The sequence below is a fragment of the Pseudophryne corroboree genome, chromosome 5 (assembly GCF_028390025.1).
Source record: "Pseudophryne corroboree isolate aPseCor3 chromosome 5, aPseCor3.hap2, whole genome shotgun sequence".
NCBI classification, from domain to species: Eukaryota; Metazoa; Chordata; class Amphibia; order Anura; family Myobatrachidae; genus Pseudophryne; species Pseudophryne corroboree.
In genome coordinates this window covers 499,332,816-499,341,546 of record NC_086448.1, presented here as the reverse complement: position 1 = coordinate 499,341,546, position 8,731 = coordinate 499,332,816, and the positions used below count along the sequence as shown (strand labels likewise).

The window sequence follows — 8,731 nt, the reverse complement described above, 5'->3', positions numbered from 1 at the left end:
AATAAGATCTCAGTTAAAAACACCTATCCTTTGCCGTTGATTTCTGTACTCTTTGATCAGTTACGTTCTGCTGTGATTTTTTCTAAAATTGACCTTAGAGGAGCGTACAACCTCATCCGAATTAAATCTGGAGATGAGTGGAAAACGGCCTTCAGTACTCAGTCGGGTCACTACGAATACCTGGTGATGCCGTTCAGCCTGTCCAATGCTCCGGCAGTTTTTCAAGACCTCATTAACGATGTGCTCCGTGACTTCCTAGGGAAATTCGTGGTCGTTTACTTAGACGACATCCTGATTTTTTCTGAATCAATGGAACAACATGTTACCCAGGTGCGTCTGGTTCTTCAAAAGTTACGTGAGAATCATTTATATGCCAAGCTGGAGAAGTGTGAGTTTCATGTCACGGAAGTATCTTTTTTAGGGTACATAATTTCCCCTCAGGGATTTTCCATGGAACCAAAGAAACTCCAGGCCATCCTTAGTTGGGCGCAACCCACCAATTTAAAAGCAATTCAGCGCTTTTTAGGGTTTGCGAATTATTATAGGAGGTTCATTCATTCTTTTTCTGACCTGGTTGCTCCCATTGTAGCTCTGACAAAGAAAGGAGCGGATCCTACCAACTGGTCGCGTGAAGCTGAGTTGTCCTTCCGGGCCTTGAAATAAGCCTTTGTCTCGGCTCCAGTCCTCAGACATCCTAATCCGGAATTGCCCTTTGTGGTGGAGGTTGATGCCGCGGAGGTTGGAGTGGGGGCTATCCTTTCTCAAAAGGATCCGGAGTCTCTGGAGTTACATCCTTGTGCCTTTATGTCCAGGAAATTCTCCTCCGCTGAATCCAACTATGACGTTGGTAATCGGGAGTTACTGGCGGTAAAGTGGGCTTTCGAGGAGTGGAGGCATTGGCTGGAGGGAGCAAAACATACTATTTCGGTATTGACTGACCATAAGAACCTGCAATACATTGAATCGGCTAAGCGGCTTAATGCCCGGCAGGCACGTTGGGCATTATTTTTTACGCGTTTCAAATTTATAATCACTTTCAGGCCTGGTTCCAAGAATACTAAGGCTGATGCCCTGTCACGTAGCTTTCTTCCGGTTCACAATAACAATCCTGTTACCCCCATACTTCCATCTTCGGTCATCAGGGCGGGCCTCACACAAGATTTATTTACCCAGTTAAAACAGCTTCAACACCAAGCTCCTAGAATTACTCCTGCTGGTCGTCTTTACGTCCCTGGGTTTTTGAGAGCTACTGTTTTAACGGAATTCCATGATAACAAAGTTTCAGGGCATCCAGGAGTCTCTAAGACATTGGAGTTAGTCTCTCGCTCAGTATGGTGGCCTGGTCTTTCTAAAGACGTCAAGGAATTTGTTTATTCATGTCAGGTTTGTGCACAGCATAAGGTTCCCCGTTCCTTGCCCATCGGGCAACTTATGCCCTTAAATGTTCCTCTCAGGCCGTGGTCTCATATTTCCATGGATTTTGTGGTTGACCTTCCCCTTTCAGCCGGATTCCGAGTCATATGGGTGGTAGTGGACCGTTTTAGTAAAATGGCTCATTTTATTGCTCTTCCCCGATTGCCTTCTGCCCAAGGGTTGGCAGTTTTGTTTCTCCGCCATGTATTCAGGCTTCATGGGTTACCTACTGATATTGTTTCTGATCGGGGTCCACAATTCATCGCACAATTCTGGAAATGTTTTTGTGCCTCATTGAAGATGAAATTGTCGTTAACATCCGGTTACCACCCACAATCCAACGGGCAAACCGAACGAGTTAACCAATCATTGAAACAATATTTGCGCTTGTATTCAGCCAAACTCCAGAATAATTGGTCCGAGTTTCTTCCGTTGGCTGAATTTGCTTACAATAATTCTTGTCATTCCTCCACTAAAGAGTCTCCATTCTTTTCAGTTTTTGGTTTTCACCCCAGAGCTAATTCTTTTTTTCATCATTCCTCAGTCTCCTCGCTAACCTTAACCTCCCATCTCAGAGCCATTTGGAAAAAGGTGCACCTTGCTCTCAGAAAAGCAGCCTTTCGAGAGAAGAAATTTTCTGACAGGCTCCGACGTCCTTGCACTTTTAAGGTGGGAGATAGGGTGTGGTTGTCGACTCGCAACATCAGGCTTCGACAATCCTCGGCTAGACTGGGACCCAAATTTATTGGGCCATTTCTTATTATTAAAAGAGTCAACCCAGTTGCCTTTCGGTTACGTTTACCAAGATCTCTCAGGATTGGAAATACGTTTCATTGTTCCCTGTTGAAACAATACGTTTCTTCCAGTAGATTTCCTCAGAAGATCTCTCAGGGTAGATCTCCAGTGGATGTACAGGGACAACAGGAGTTCTTGGTAGAGAAGGTTCTCGATTCCAAATTGTCCCGGGGTCGGCTGTATTTTCTAGTTCACTGGAAAGGCTATGGTCCGGAGGAAAGGTCTTGGGTCCTGGATAAGGATCTTCATGCCCCGAGGCTCAAGAGGGCATTTTTTCGGGAATTTCCTCAGAAACCTGGCTTTAGGGGTTCCTTGACCCCTCCTCAAGGGGGGGGGTACTGTTAGGCGCCGGGGTCCGCTTGTCTGCGCGGCCCGGCGCCTAGCAACTAGAGACGCCGTGCGCGTACAGCCGCCGGCTCCCTAGCAACGCTAGATGCCGGGCGCGCTGAGCCGCACGGACCCTAGCAACGGGGACGCCACTGGCGGACCGCGTTCCCCGTTGCTAGGCTTTAGGAAATTAAGATATTCACCTGCTCTCTGGCTGTGCAGCAAGGCAGCTGCACGGCATTTATTCTAATCAGCCTTTAGCAGCTGATTGGAGGACTCCTTGTTAAATACACTCCCAGGGCTTCTCACAGACGCCGGTAATAGCTTCCTTCATGCTGCCTTTGTTTGCTGAGAGTCTGTTTCCAGTCCTGCTGTATCCGGTCATTCCAGTCCTCAGAAGTCCGGTATTCGGGAGTTGTCATCTCATCCCAATAGGTCGTTTGGTTCCCTGGAGTCCTGACTGATCACCGTTTTATATCCAGTGGTGTTCGTGAGTTGCGGCTCTGCCGTGTGTTGCGGCTCAGCCGCTTTACCTTTTATATTTTGTGTTTGGAGCATTTGCGGAGGGTTCCGCTTCCACAAGTCCTCTCTGGTACTCGGCGGTGCCGGGTAGGAGAATTGGACAAGTGGATATTTTGGTTGTCCTTTTCCCTGGCGGTTTCTCCGCACATATTATAGTTTTGAGTTTGCTTAGCCCCTGGCCTGGTTGTTTAGTTAGAGGGCCTCTTGTTATCACCCTGTCTCGGGTTTCCCTTTGTCTCTCATTAAGACCGGGGGGCATCGAAGTTGGGCAGACATAATCCGCCCTTCAAACGCCGCTGCCAAGGGCTCAAGAAACCATAGTCTCGCAGGGGATTTCTGACAACACGGGTGAGACAACAGAGTTAGGGCGCCAGGGGCTATTTTCCTGTCCTGCTCCCTTCCCCAGCATTCCGTTCCAGTGCTCCGGTCCTTGCCATAAGATCTCCTCTGACCAGAGTGCTGGAATCATAACAGCAGGTGGGTGAATCCGCTAGGGGGAGCAGAGAAGAGGAAGACATCTGGGCGAAAAGAACACCTCTTCCTGCTTTTTTTTTCATCTCTGGATTGCGTTATATTTCTCCAAGAAATGAGAGCGTTCAGTAGCTTTTCCTATCGGGATCAGTAGTAAATGCCGCTGGTCGGAATCCCGGCGGTCGAAATACCGACGCCGGAATCCCGACCACACAATCCCGACAGGGGTGGCGATCTATCTATCTATCTATATATACTATTCCTGCACAGCCCCCTTTATTTCAAATGGGACTCCAGGAATGTAACAGGGCTGCAGGAATGTGTCAGGAGAAATGAAAATGTGGAGAAGTCTGTGATTTCACCACAGTTTTTATGTAACAAAACACATAGAAAACAAATGTATGGCTTTCAACAGATAAAGTGCTGGAAACAAAACATATTTTTGTTTATTAAATAGTTCCCAAAAGCTAGCACTTCACAAGGAGGTAGACAAGATATGGACATCATGTCCATTGCAAAGGGAGTACAAAAACCCCATTTAGGGGGTATATTTACTAAGGTCCCGATTTTGACCGATTTGGTGTTTTTTCTTCAAAGTGTCATCTCGGGAATTTACTAAACTCAAATCTCGGCAGTGATGAGGGCATTCGTATTTTTTTTACGGCTGTGTTGTAAAAATACGAATGAATAAACCATCGGTCAAACGTAGCTGTTTAGGTATAGAACTCGGTCATTTACTATGCATTCGTATTTGAAATCTCTACAGTGAAAATGCATTTGCGGACGTGAAAAAAACAAATTCGTAAAAAAATGTGGAAAAAATATAGACCTGCTTTTGAGAAGCGTGTTTACATGTGTTTCCAATTCAACATTAATCACACCTGAATTTTTTGACCTTAAAAAGGGACCCAAGCACATTTTTCTAATCTCTCACTCTGAAATGGCTGCTGCCGTGTGTAGTACTGATTTCTTGTTTGCTGGGGGATACCTGAGACTGCTCCATGAGGCTACAATAAACCAGGGCCAGGAAACTGAACATGGTCAGCAGGTTGTACAGGTGCCGCGGAGGCTGCGCAGGCCTCGGTTTTTTAGGGGGCGTTTAAACTTGAACGCATTGCCCATGACCAGGTCATACAGATGTTCCGGCTAAATAGAAACAACATTTTCCATCTGTATGACCTTGTCAAACTGGACCTAGACCCTGAGACAGCACGCTCTCGCCCTGTCTCAGGCCTGCACAAACTCCTGGCTGTGTTGCACTTTATGGCTACTGGTAGCTTCCAGGCTGTGACTGGCGATGTAATTGGTATCTCCCAGGCCACCTTTTCAAAATATTTAATTCAGGTGAGTTAAAACATACATACACGTCTATGTCTAAGTGGTGCTTCTGTTATGTAATATAACACAGTATAGTATTTATTACAGGTCATGACACTCACCTTATATTTTGTAATGTCCACTCAGGTTTTGGATGTCTTGGATCTCCACATAGATGCCTCTATCTGCTTCCCTACCCGGGAGTCGCAGTGGCATGCAGTCAGGGTAGCTTTCTATGAGCTTGCTGGCATGCCCAATGTGCTGGGTGCCATAGATTGCACACACGTTGAGCTGAGACCACCTTGGGGCAGGCAATATATTTATACCAATAGACATCTGGGCCAATCCACTAATGTCCAGGTGGTTTGTGATGCAAATCTAAAATTATGAGTGTTGTTGCGGGTTACCCTGGCGGCTGCCATGACTCCTTCATCCTCAGTCAGTCATCCCTCTTTGATAAGTTTGATGCCGGACAATTGCCTGATGGCTGGCTGCTGGGTATGTTCCAAGTGTGTTGTGTGTATGTGTGGTAACTTCAACCTCGTCATTATTATTCTTTTATTTTTTCCATAAACCACATGTCCTAATGTTGCCTATATCTGTCTTTCAGGTGATCGTGGTTATGGCTGCTACTCTTGGCTCCTTACTCCATTGTCCCAACCTGATTCTCCTGCTGAACACAATTATAATAATGCACATAAGTCCACACGGAATGTGATAGAAAGATGTTTTGGGGTGCTGAAATCTAGGTTTCGGTGTCTGGATAAGTCTGCAGGGCTTTTGTTGTATAGTCCCTCAAAGGTGACTAGGATTGTGTTCTGCTGCTGTTTTCTTCATAACATGTGTTTGCGCCAACATCTGCCACATGTTGGTGATGAAGAAAACAGTCAGCAAGTAGGTGAGTTAGAAACATCTGGCGACAGTGTGAGTACAGATGTAGGGAGGCAGGTAAGGCAAGAAGTGATTCTGCGTTATTTTACCGGTAAGTATTATTTATTCATAATTAACCTTGCCTAACACCAATTATAAAACGTTTGATAGGTCTGAATTATGTTTGTGTTGCGTTATTGTTTGTTATTTCTCATGTTGTTTACAGTTAGGCAATAAAATGTATAACTTACACTGTCACTCATTAACAAATGAAACATTACACATATTGCGTATGATTAATTTATTACCTTAAACTCAGGCATTTTGAGTGAATCAATTAGATAATTTGAAATTTTCAAATAACATACTGTAGTTGTTGCTGCAGCCTTGATCATTTCTTTGTTTTTGTTTGCTGGGTGCAGAGGATTGGGATGGTTCATTGGTACTGGTTCTGCTGGATCGTCTTACTGGGGAGGTAACTGGGGTCTGGCTTGGTGTGGTTGTTCCTGAGCTTGAGCTTAGTTGGTGTGATGCCAACACATTTAGGCTTTGGCTCAGGTTGTTGAGGCTTGCTGTGAGTTGTGTAGTTGCGGCAGTGTTGTTGGCAATGATTCGGGAGAGGCTTTTCGTTTATTAATTGGTAATGTTGTATACTTTGTATGAGGGCTTGTTGCTGCTGCTGTTGGTCATCCATGATTCTTTGTAAATTTGCGTGCATTTGGCTGTTGTCTGCCCTCATCTGCTCCATAGAATTTGCTACTCTGCCAACTTGAACTATCAGTCTGCCTGAGTTCCGACTGAGTCTAGGCAGATGATGGGGCAGACTGGCAAGGTATTGGCTGTGGGTGTTCAGACAGGCATAGTGTTGCGCCTGTTGTGTGGCCCAACTGGACCAAAACTCTGGGCCCATTTGTGGCTGGGGTGGTGTTGGGCTCAATTGGGGGCTGTGGGTTGTTTGGGGTGGTTGGGTTATGTCCTGCGGCGTGGTTGGCTGGTTTGGATCAATCGCTTGCAGGTGTAGTGTGTACGATTCCTGCAAGTCAGTTTCCTGCTGGGTATCCTCGGGCATGATGGGTGGTTCTATATGGGGTTGAAGACAGCCACTATTTAGTCAATATTTAGCATTGGGTTTTTTTATAGCTTTACGTCAACATGCATTACTTCATAATATTCATGTTGTAAATGATAAATAGATTGTGGGCTAAACTTAACAATTTAGGTCACCTTTTTGTAGAAATATGTGGATTCTTACGTTCCCTACTCAGTTCAAAAATGTTTCAGGGAATTGTTGGACTCTGAGCCATAATTAATGTGCTAACACGAAGAACTTGTCAGGAATCGACTTACCACAGCTGCATCTGTCCGTTGGTGCGGACTCCGTCCGGGGTCCCTACGTCTCGCTGTCGCTGGTCTCCCTGTCGCCGGATGCCATCCTGGGCCTAGGAACGCTCCTGTTGTCAGCGGGCATGCATGCACGCCGCGTTCCCGCCGGGCCGCGGCATGGGCGCTGCCATGACAGCTTACCTCAGACTGCTGCATCAGCCAATCCGGAGCTTAGCCGCACCTCCTCGTTTCCCTGCCAGCCAATGCCTGCAGACCGGGGGGTATATCAGGAGCAGCAGGGTGAGTCAGTCCTTGTCCTGGACTTCGTGTCACTCCTATGACCTGTGTCTCTGGATCCGTTCTCCAGTTCCTCCGTTTACCTGCTTTGCCTTCCAGTTTGTTCCTGTACTACCGTGGTACCACAAGCACCAGCAACCCTTGCACTTGAGTTTTGGCTTCACACCTTTACCAGCTACAGTGTGCTCCAGCCTCTGCAGTAGAGACTCTCCTCCAGGTGCATCTCGTCATCTACACCTGTTCATCAGCCTGCAAGCTGCCAGTGTTATTCAAACTGCACTGAGAACTTTAACACTCGTCTCCTGCAATTGCTACCAGGTTTGCTATTCCCATCAACATCTCTGCTGGCTCCACGGTCCAACAACTATCGGTTCCCATACCGACACATCGATCCCCTGATCGATTGAACTCATTATACAAACTTTGCCATAGACTCTCAGCTTCCACGCTGCTCATTCTCATTTGCATCGTTACTGTTATTATTTCTGCTGCCATATTGTTTCAACTTATTGTTTAATAAAACCACTTTGCGCACATGCGCAGGAATCCAATCCGGCCTCCTCACTTCCTCCACATTACTACCACTGACCCACTAGCGCCCCCTCCGGGAACACAAACTAAACAGAACATGACAGTAAGTCCAGGACCTATGGACTCGGATGGTGGTCAGAATGTGGGGTCAGGGGCCTTACAAAATCTGGTCTCCCGCTTGGATGGTCAAGAGGCTGCGCAGCAGCAGATGTTCCAGTTCCTGCAAGGAATGTCCTCCCGTCTCGATACACTACAACAATCTCTGCCCAGTGCTCGTTTCTTCAGTTCCAGTCACCCCTGCGCCTGCAAGTGCAGCGGGTTCTCCTTCACCGGCTGCATCAACTCCAGTGTCACGCTTGCACCTGCCCGTGCCCAGCAAATATGATGGCAGCCCCAAGCTATGTTGCGGGTTTCTTAATCAATGTGAAATCCAGTTTGAGTTGTTATCACACAATTTTCCCACGCCAAGATCCAAGGTTGCCTACATCATATCACTGCTCTCTGGATCAGCTTTGAGTTGGGTGTCTCCTCTGTGGGAACGTGCCGACCCTCTTATGAATAACTATACCAAATTTGTGTCAACCTTCAGACGCATCTTTGATGAACCAGGTCGCGCAACATCAGCTTCTGCAGATCTTATCCATCTTCGTCAAGGTACCCGTAGCATGGGTCAATACGTCATCCAGTTCCAGACGTTAGCCGCAGAGATTCAATGGAATAACCAAGCACTGGTAGCAGCCTTCTGGCATGGACTCTCTGATCGGATTAAAGATGAACTAGCCACCCGTGACATTCCTGAGCAATTATCAGAGTTAATTTCTTTGTGTATCAAGTTGGACTCTTGCATTCGCGAACGCAACAGTGA

At 46.7% G+C, this 8,731-nt stretch overlaps 1 long non-coding RNA gene across 1 annotated transcript in view; it reads right to left on the bottom strand.

Moving 5' to 3' along the window:
* Positions 1–5,930: 5,930 nt before the first annotated feature.
* Positions 5,931–8,731, bottom strand: part of LOC134927901 (uncharacterized) — a 75,522-nt gene continuing 72,721 nt past the window's right edge. Inside the window, exon 4 of the long non-coding RNA XR_010177767.1 lies at positions 5,931–6,795. This is a non-coding gene — a long non-coding RNA (uncharacterized LOC134927901). The remainder of the gene's footprint in view (positions 6,796–8,731) is intronic.